Below are 11,072 nucleotides of genomic sequence, written 5' to 3' on the forward strand. Positions count from 1 at the left end.
GTTTCAAAGTTTATATCTGAGAAATAAGTTCAGCTTTTAAACCTATGCTGAATGGGGAGAACATGCTGGGCTTGCTCTAGGTTACATGAGATTATACAATTCCAGGCTGCTATGGTAGCATTTGGCTCTATTTTAAGTGCCCATACTGAAGCCGAATGACCATACACTTTGTTGATGCCACTAAACAATGACCACTTGCCCAGCACAAGCTATGAGGCACCTACTAATAACATCCACATCAATAACATGCCAACACTTATGAACTTATCAAAGTAAATAGGAAACACACGGACATGGGTGGGGGGTATATCACAAGTATACCAGTACAATCAGGCCCATGAATGTAAAAATGCCAGATCACTTTAGGATACAACCCCTTGATTCCACCTAACTCTGGGACTCAGTGACAACCACCAACGCATCAGACCGTGGGATTAGAACTCCCAACTCTGTCCCTGGGACTTCAGCTCAACATGGGCCACTCAGCCACTGTCTGTCTGGACCTGCATTTGAGACCCTTTGTAACTTCACCTGGAGCTCTGAACTTGTACTTCCTTAAGCTTCTTGCCTGGCCTCCTGTAGAGATGTACCTGAACTTCTCCATCAGCTCTCTGCTGCTCAGGACAGCCTCTTTGAACTCTGCAGCCTCTTCAACCATGTCGTAGCCATTTTCTAACCTGTATATCATTGTGCGAAGTGTGATTTGAGTCAGTGCAAGGAACCGAGATTGGAATAAAAGAAGCTGTGGCTGGCAGCAGTTATGCTATCAAGTGAAATAACGATTGCTTGGTGAATCACGGCCAGTGAATTTATTCTTATTTAGCAAATTCGGCTTAAAAGCACAAAGGCACTCACCCATACTTCTGATAATACATGCTTTCTACGATCTAACAACAGCGATGGTAAGTGCAGCTGTGGCTAGCTGACAGCGTAGCATGTACTGGGTGGGAGGCAAGGCAACCCTGCCTTTCAGATCATAGCCTGCGGATGCCTTTCCCCTTTTGTCAGCATCACTGGAATTCTCCCGCTAATCTCCATATCTTTGGTCTCGCTTCTCTCTGATTTACCCTCCAGATTTCTGCTAAACCACTTTCTGCCTCACAGATGTAGGATCCAGCCACAGATCTTGAACTTCCACATGAAATCCAGGGAGATGTCCTGGTAATCATTAGTAGGACATTAGAGGCCCTCATGAACAGGTGGGAACACACCATGCACTTAACTGAGTAACTAGTACCAACTCACACACTGGTCTTTTCTTCTCCCCTCTGCCAGGTACCATCATCACAAAGTGCCTCAGTCTCCCCACACAACCCAGGCCCTTCTCCTCAACCAGGTGCCATCATTGCAAGATGACTCAGTCTCCACATACCATTCATGCCTGTGTGCTTCATCCCAGTCCTTTCCACCAACTCTGCCTTCCAGGCCTCTGCATCTGACCCACCAGATCCTGCCCATCTCTCCAGGGAAGATGAAACTGGGCTCTGTTTGAACTCTTTGGCCTTTTAATATTCTTGTGTCATTATATCATACTCATGCTATACTAACCTGTTCAATATTCCTCCCATTATAATTCCAAAGTATTTAAGAATTTTTGTCCTTGCACTTCTTAGCTGGTCTCCTATAGAGATTTATCCTGAACTTCTTTAACAACAAACCGAAATAACCTTATTTTATTTACTAATTTCTAGCCAAGGCTTAAAATTAATATGCATACTCCCTGTGTCACTAACTATTCATTTATTCATGGTAATAACTAATGAATGATTGTCAAGTCTCAAGCAGGTGTGCTCAAAGTTATCAAAGCAATGGATTGTTCCATTTGTTTTCTAACACCACAATATGTTACTAAAATTTCAAGTGACAACCTAGCAACACAATAAACTAAAGTCACCTGTTCTGAGGCTCCTGGATAAAGTAAGCAAAAACATTTAGAAAGGGGAAAAAAAGGCAGTTTCCAGTGTCCTCACCCCTCTTTGGTAAGGAAGTGACTCATGTGTATAGACCCATACACAAAGGAACTAACTGAGAGCTAGTGGCCTCAATTCTATGACTCTTGTGATTACTGCCATGTTTAAGAGAGGGAAAATGTTAGAAGACAAGAGAGTTTGCATTCACACCTACTTCCAGAATAAATAGATCTTCGGGAATGATCACCCTCTTCAGAGTTGTTGCTTTTCTAACTTGCCCTTAGGCTTCAAGCTCTAAAAGGCCACTGCACAGCCCAGCGAGCATCCCATCAAACCCCATCAAATCAACGTGAGCAACCAGAGAACTTTGAGAACACATGTTTTTAACAACCATTTAAAACCACTTTTAACTCTCCAGATCATAGTCAGGCAGAATAAGGCCCTGACCACAAACCAGAAAACTATCAATACAATAAAAATCTGCCTCAAATACCAGTTCACCTCCACTTTTACCAACATAAAGATGGCTACCAGTTCTGGGGATGAGATACCCCCCAGTGGGTGGTTGGTCAAGGAGTCTGCAAAGGTCCCCAAAACAACACAGGCTTTTGCCAATGTTCCTGATGGTCCCCCGAAGCTAGATGGTAAGACCCATTGCTGAAGACACCACATGCTTTGGCAGGATGCACTGACAAGCTTCCATAGTGCTGGCAAGTGCTGCCCAGCCTGCTGGAGGAGGAACGTCAGCAGCAGTCTTACTCAGCAGGGGACTTTGTGAACTACACAACTGGCTAGGCAGGCAACATGTGTCCACTGGTGAGAGAGTGCCATGACTGTTATTGGGGTAATCAACTGCTCTCTGAATGGATTTCCGGTCTGCTCCATGGGAGGGGATCCATGCCTAGTACTGAAAACCGATTCAAAAGCTTACAGCTGGGGCAATCATAGAGACATGGAGGGAAGACACTGCTGTTATCTGACTATATGTAGATGTTATGCCCATCAAAATGCCCTCTAAATATTTATGTTTATGCCTGTAGATGAGTTCTGCTCCCACTTTTGTTCAAAACAGCTTCCTGTTTAATTGGCAATGACTACTGGGGACTCTCAAAATTTGTCAAAGTGCCAAGAATAAGTGACTGTTGAGTGCTCAGCCCGAGATGGGACATTCTCGGTCATGCTTTCCAAGGTGCAGAGGACACTGTGGCAGGGGGTGGAAAGAATGTAGAACAGAGCCTGGGAGGAAGGTCCTGGAATGCTGTCCTCTGACATGAGGTGCTCGTTGCGTTCAGGATTGCTCCGCAGCTCTAGTGTTGCCTGTACAATAATGGGCACATCAATATTTTGCCATAGATGATGGAGGAGGGAAATAAAGAAGGAGTAGTTGGAAAGAGGAAGTGGTTCAGAGGGAGGCATATGAGGGAGACAGGGCAAGTGGGAGAAAAGAAGGCAGTCAGAGCTATGACCAAAACACATTATGTACCAATATGAAAATTTTAAAAAAATTAAATGGCTTTCAGAAACAACCAATTCAATCTGCTATAATGGTAATATAAATTAAATAACATCATGTCAAACAGCACATTGCCCAATGAGTCCCCTCCTAGCTTCTAGGTCAAAGTCAGGCACAAATAGGTCCAGGCTCACATCCCAGGACCATGCAATCACTGGATATTTAATTTGAGGTAGAACTATAAATTCCACGTTAGAATTTATTTCAGAGATCCTCCAGGAAGCTTTTATCAGGTGCACATAAGTCAGCTTCCTTACTGCATGTGCCCAGCCAGGAAGACACGACACTTCTCTTAACAGTCCACGGTAGTTCTAAGAACCACATGTGGCAGGACGGCCTTCGACTTCAAACCAGTAGTTACACATCAGCCTCTTCAGGGCCTGATTCACTAGCAATCACAGTAGCAGACAAAAAGAGTTAAAGACCTTTTCTTTCTTCGTTATTTCTTCTGCCTTCCCACCAAGGCCTACAGCAGCTGTCCATCTGAGCAAGAAGGAAGTTGGGGTGTTGCGTTAAGACCCTGGCACCCTGAAGAAAGGGACCTCTTTTTGTTCACAGATGCGTGCTCATACCTGGAACAGTGCAAGACACACTGTCAATAGAGACTTCATACAAATTAGTGTAAAGATGTTATAATATGTCCATGTTTATTCTTTTTTTTTTTTTTACTAACGGCACAATATAACAAATTTCTCAATACTTTACACATAGCTTATCCCAAAATAATTGTTAGGTGGGCTTGAGATCATTTCTGTTTAAAGGAAAGAAGACGTGCACTCCTTCTCTGGAATCCCTCAGTTTTATCCCTGAGTAAGTTGAGCAGCAGAAAGTCACTGGGCTGCATTATTTCTATATGCCATAAATGTCTTCTTGGTGTAACAATTAACATAACACCATCTGCTTCGATGTAGATTTGGAATATGAAATGGTCATAGTAAAATGAGTTTATATCTTGTATAAAATTGCTTTTGAAGTAATTTTCAATTAACTTTCTCATTGCGAACTAAGCCACAAAATAAATTTCTCTTAGAGTAATGTGTTAAATATTTGACTTGCCTGGCAAATGGTATGCTTTGTTTAGCAGACAGCATAAACTGTGTAAGCCCTGCTACTTCGTTTTGTTAGTTCCCTTGCCTGGCTGCCAGGGCGTGATGAGCCCATGTCCATGTGCAGTTCATAAATCACTTCAAGTACAGTTTTTGGTATAAAAGAGTCTTACTGTGTCTCAAGAACAGGATTGTTCTCTTTTGCTCTTGCTTTAAAGATTGGAGTACACATAAATTGTATTAAATGTGTTTATTAAAGATGATTTCTTAGCTAGGTGTGGTGGCTCATGCCTTTAATCCCAGCACTCGAGAGACAGAGGTAGGAGGATTGCCGTGAGTTCAAGGCCATTTTGAGACTGCATAGTGAATTCCAAGTCAGCCTGGGCTAGAGAGAGACCCTACCTTGAAAAACCAAAAAAAACAAACAAACAAAAAATGATGATTTCTTGCCAGATGTGGTGGTACACATCTGTAGTCCCAATTACTCAAAAGGCTGAGGCAGGAGGATCACTTGAGTTCAGGAGCTCTGAGCTAGAGTACACTATGCCAAGTAGGTCCTAAGGCATCAATAGGTTATCTTCCAGGAGCAGGAAACCACCAGGTTTCCTAAGGAGGGTTGACCAGCCCCGGCTGGAAATGGAGCTGGTAACAGATGTCCTGCTGCCTTCTGATGCCCTCCCACGTTCATTACACCATGAAGGACGAGGAAGCAGCATTCTGTCCTGTGCCCTTCCCCCTGCTCAAGGACTTCCTCTCTGTTATTATTACCTTCATCTCATCAACAATTATTGTCTCTCTTTTCTGGATATTTCCATAGCCATGCAATCATGCATAGATAGATAGATAGATAGATAGATAGATAGATAGATAGATAGATAGATAGAATAGACACACAATATGCACACATATATACATATATATTTTTTAATAAAGTGTTTATCTTTGTTTTTTGTTGTTGTTGTTCATTTTTATTTATTTGGATGAGAGCGACAGAGAGAGAAAGATGCAGATAGACAGAGAGAATGGGCGCGCCAGGGCTTCCAGCAACTGCAAAAGAACTCCAGACGCATGTGCCCCCTTGTGCATCTGGCTAACGTGGGTCCTGGGGAATCGAGCCTCGAACCAGAGTCCTTAGGCTTCACAGGCAAGCGCTTAACTGCTAAGCCATCTCTCCAGCCCTACATATATATTTTAAGCCCTCCATATTTCCCTATCAGACCTGTTCCAGTTCTCTTTTTTAAGGTGAAAACATCCTTTATTTGTTGCAACAGTAAATGGAGAAAGGAGGGACACATCAGCCTTTGTTCCTGACTCAGAATCCCCCGATGCCGCAGCGGCGCTCTGAAAGCTCTGATTCTTATTTTGACAAAATGTTCTTGGGCTGGAGAGATTGCTTAGTGGTTAAGCACTTGCCTGTGAAACCCAAGGACCCCAGTTCAAGGCTTGATTCCCCAGAACCCGTGTTAGCCAGATGTACAAGGGGGCGCATGCATCTGGAGCTCATTTGCAGTGGCTGGAGGGAACAATTTTTTTTAAAATTTTTAAAATGTTCTTTTGTTTGTTTGTTTTAATTTTAATTTGATTTTTTAATTAACATTTTCCATGATAAAATGCTCTTGATTAGAGAGAGATGGCTTAGTGATAAGATGCTTAGCTGCAAAGCATAAGGACCCAGGTTTGTCTCCCCAGAACCCACATATGCCAGGTACACAAGGTGATACCTGCACACAAGGTGGCACACACATCTGGAGTTTGTGTCCAGTGGCTGAGGCCCTAGTGTGCCAGTTCTCTCTCTCTCTCTCCCTCTCTCCCTCTCTCTCTCTCATAAACAATATAATAGTAATAAGAACAAACTTCTTTGGTAGTTGTCTATATTTAATTTCTCTATTATTTTTACTTTTCATTCTTTCCTAAGCTCCTTGCAATGAGACTTTCATCCCAACTCTTCTCCCATCATTGGACCTTATGGGTCTCATTTTCCCAGATCCCTTAGAAGCATGTGACAGAAGTGATTATGACTTTTTAAAATTGAGTCAGTCTGTTGACTTCAGATGGACACAGCAGCACTCTCCTGGAATGCCTCCTCGCTCTATGGTCATTCCTTCTCTATCTCCTCTTTTGATTCTTCTCTGACACAGATATTGATGTGCCAGTCCCCCCCACACACACACACGTGCACCCATACACATACATGCAAAGAAAGGCAAGAGCAAACCCTCTGCTTAACTGAAGCCCCAGGAAGCCAACATTAAAGCATGACTTGTTTATCAGAACAAGGAAGATTAAAATGGGTCATCACAAATAGCAGAGCTACTGCAATCCATAGACTTAATACACACATGCCCTGAAACAAAGTCAAAAAGCATGCTTAAAAATAGTGCAGCCTGGATACCCAGGGGCTTCATAGTCCAGTCATCCATTTGCTAAGATTATTTTTGGAATCACAGTGTAGTGGATTCCTTGCTCTGTCGTCAAAGATGTTTTGCACCTGCCAATGCCAAGCACCTCACCTGCACACCCATCTCCTTCCATGGTTTGGATATGGTTTGATGGTGTACCTAGAATTCATGTGTTGGGAAGCTGGTCCTTAATATGGTGATAGTGAGAGATGATGGGGCCATTCAGAGGCCGGGGGAGGTTATGACTGGCCCCTCTCCTCATTAAGATCCTGTCTGGCCACATAGTCTTTTCCCTCTTTCATGTGGTCATCTGTTGAGATTCTTCCTACAACTAAACCAGTGCATATGCCACACTCTTGATCCTCCAGAGCTGTGACTTTGTTTCATGATGAAGTTTCTAGACTTGGATATTTTGTTATAGCAGGTGTCTATATGGCAGGTGTCTACTTGTCTCTCCACTTCCTTCCTTCCTTAGCACAGACCCCTGTCACCTCTCCATAGGTCCTTAAGAGCAAAGTCTGTCTTAAATCATGACAAAAATCAGCACAGGGAGAAAAATAAATTCCTAGATCTTCCCTTTGCTTCAAGATAGCATTTGTCCTCATTACTTTAGCTTTCTGAAGACAGCATCCCAGCTTTTACTGACATTTCAAGGAAAGGACACCAGAAAGGGCAGCGTAAGAGAAAAAGGATGTGTAACCTCTGTCAAAGTCCTTGCTGGGGTCAGCAGAGTCTCATTACATTGCAGACGGGGAATCTCCAGAGTGCCAGCCTTTTCTTCACAGGACACAGAGACACAAAACAATTCCAAATACAGTCTCAGCCAACAGCTCAGCTTAAGATGGAAGCAGTCACACCATTTCAAGACTTACAGCTTGCCACCCATCGGATGTCTGCCTTCTGCCCACAGAGCAGTCATTATAGTACAGCCCAGAATTCCTCAAGCCATCTGAATTGTCATATGCAGAATCCACCAAACACCCAAGCACAAGGCAGTAAATCTTACTCAGAATTTTACAGAGGTCAGAATAAGGGGAACGTGCATTTCCGAGCTATTCTCTCTCTCCCTCTCTGCTCCTAAGAATGTCTCAAAACTACTGTAAATTATCCAAACCTTCTGTAATTAGTAGGCTTTCTTAGAGTTATGAGTTCCCAGCCTGACCTTTTAAATTTCTATTAAAGAAGCGTTAACATCTGAGAAACAGTAATTTCAAGATTTTTTTAAAGTGTGACATTTCATGATGAAGAGATGGCAGTAGTCAAAGGTGCAGGTTTGAAAGGGCTTGATACCCTGGGTTCTATTATCCAGTACCCAATAAAGCCAGATGCACAATGTGACGCATGCATCTGGAGTTCACTTGCAGCCGCAAGAGGCCCAAGTATGCCCATGCTCTCTGTCACTTGCTCTCTCTCTCTCTCAAATAAATAGAACATTTTTAAAAATTACTATATATATATATAATATATAATAATATATATAATATATTATATATTATTATATATATTATATATAATATTACATATTATATATAATATATTTATATATAGTAATATATATATATATATATATATATATATATATATATTATACCTTAACCATGTCTCTGCATTTCTATAGATTTCTATTTGGTGTGTGTGGGTGGGGGCTCATGTGCACACACGTGTGCCACTGCACATGTGTGGAGATCAGAGGATGATTTCCTCCATGTGTGAGGCAGGGTCTCCCATTTCATTATTCACTGCTGCATTGACCAGGCGAGGTGGCCCACCAGCTTCTGATCCATTCTCCTGTCTCTGACTCCTTGTCTGCCCAGCCATGCTGGAACTCTAAACACAAGCACCACAGTGTGTGGCTTTGCAGAGATTCCGGGGTCCAAACTCAAGCACTCATGCTTACAGAGCAAATGCTTTCTTCACACTGAGCCATCTTCCCAGCCTATTCCATAGATTCACAACATTCAAAAATATCTAATAAAAGTACCTAAGGGCAGAAGAGATTGCTTAGTGGTTAAGGCACTTGCCTGCAAAGCCAAAGGACCCAGGTTTGATTCCCCAGGACTCACATTAGCCAGATGCACAGGGTGGTGCATGTGTCTGGAGTTCATTTGCAGTGGCTGGATGCCCTGGCATCATGTTCATCTCATTCTCTCCCTCTCTCTCTCCCTCTCCCTCTCTCTCTCTCTCTCTCTCTCCCTGCCTCTTTACTTCTCTTTTAAATAAACAAAAATATGCAGTAGAAATTTTTATTTTAGAACCTTGACCAGTATTCATGTGGAGACAATTCTGAAAATGTTTTCACATACACACACACACACACACACACACACACACACACACACGGAAAGACATTTAAATGAGTGTGTTTAATTACAGCCCCTCCTCGTGATATACCCACCTTAGTACCAAGGTTTATGCTATGGGTTTTATTCTTTTTTATTAAAGCTGTGTAATTTTAATTTAATATTAGCTTTCAAAATAGTTGCTCCCCAGGCTAAAGAGATATAAATGATGGGAAAATATTTTAAGGATAGCTAATTCCTCATTTCAATGTCCTATAAAACCTAATGGTAATTTTTGACCCATCTGAAATATTTGCACATGAGAGCCTGGTTACAAGGGACAGGCCATTTTTTAATTGTATCTGATCAGGATGTAAAACATTCATGTGGAAGGCCTTAAGTCTAACAGGGAATGGTGAGGAGGCCTGGTATAAATGGGTCTGGCTGAAATGGAAGGCTGCTAATCTCATCTCTCAAGCTACATTGGACACTCTACACGATGCAGTGCCTTCTCCTGAGGATTTGTGTTTATGTTGAATGGCAAAACAAACCAAAATAATTGTTACCTGGAAGACCTGATGCCGTCTCCCTTCACCAAGAGCTTCCCAGAGCTAAACGCACGGAAGCACAGGTGGTCTGCTCGCGGCCGTGCCCTCCTCCCGAGAGTGTGGCCTGTCAGGCCTCTGTTCAGCGCGATGCTCCAGGAACAGTGAAAAGCATCTGTGAAGCTGGAGAAATGGCTTAGTGGATAAGCGGCTTGCCTGTGAAGCCTAAGGACTCATGTTCTACTCTCCAGGTCCCACGTAAACCAGTCACACAGTGACGCAAGCGCACTACATGTGCAAAAGGGGTGCACGTGTCTGCAGTTCAATTGCAGTGGCTGGAGGCTAGAACACCAATTCTCTCCCCCGCACCCTGGGCTCTCACACTTACTCTCACATTTTAAAAAGGCATTCTGTTGGGCTTGCCTAAAAAAAAAAAAAAAAAAGAATCTGTGGCAATGATCTGGATTTGCAGTTTAAATAATCACCTGAAGTGGCAGCTAAGGTAAATTCCCAATTATGTCTACCAAAGGAGATAAATTTAGAACCATCAAGTAACCTTGGGAGACACTAAGCCAAGACAGGGTTGGTTGCCTCACTTAAGTCACTCAGCACTGGGGGAACTTTTATAAAATCAACAGATTTGCATGCTGTCCTTTGCCCAGAATCTCATTGCACCTGACATTTCTGTAGATTTAAAAGCCTTGGGGGACACCAAATGCTTATTCTAGCTGATATTTACTTCCAAAAAGTCAGAGCTATGTTTATGCTCCCTTATTGCTGCACACTAAATAATAGCCTCATGAAATGCAGTGAAATCAGATAGGAAAATATGACACTTCATCAGGGTGATATCAGGGACCCAGCAGCCCAAAGCTGGTGAACACATCTGCTTCTCTTGGCAACACATGGCAGGCTGAAGGGAGATGCCAGTTCTCTGCATCCATGTTCTAGACTGAAAACCAAGTCCTCACAGGTCTGATGATAGCCATGACCACCTGGTATGTTCTTTGGCATCCAGGCCCTGCTTGTCCAGCGAGATCAGTATTTCAGACCGGATCCTGGTTCCAGTCCTTGGAGCTCTTGGATTCCTGGTCAGTTACTTAAGCTCTCCAAGTTTCAGCTTGTTTCATCCACAGGATGCCAGTAGTTGACTTGTCAAGTTGTTGTAGACACTCAGTGACAAAGCAGTTATACAAAATAAATATTAAGATGTTTATTAAGGCACAGGGGAGGTAGATTAGTCAGTAAAGTGCTTGACTCACAAACATGAGAACTTGAGTTTGATCCCTACAATCTACATGAAAATGGACATGGTGGCACACACTTGTCATCCCAATACTAGGAATTCAGAGACAGGTGGCTTCCCAAGGCTCACTGGCC

The 11,072-nt window shown here is 42.8% G+C and overlaps 1 pseudogene; it reads left to right on the plus strand.

Annotated features, from left to right (window-relative positions):
* The first annotated feature begins 935 nt into the window (after positions 1–935).
* Positions 936–11,072, plus strand: part of LOC123460103 — a 20,617-nt pseudogene continuing 10,480 nt past the window's right edge.

This window comes from Jaculus jaculus, chromosome 4 (genome assembly GCF_020740685.1).
Source record: "Jaculus jaculus isolate mJacJac1 chromosome 4, mJacJac1.mat.Y.cur, whole genome shotgun sequence".
Classification (NCBI taxonomy): domain Eukaryota; kingdom Metazoa; phylum Chordata; class Mammalia; order Rodentia; family Dipodidae; genus Jaculus; species Jaculus jaculus.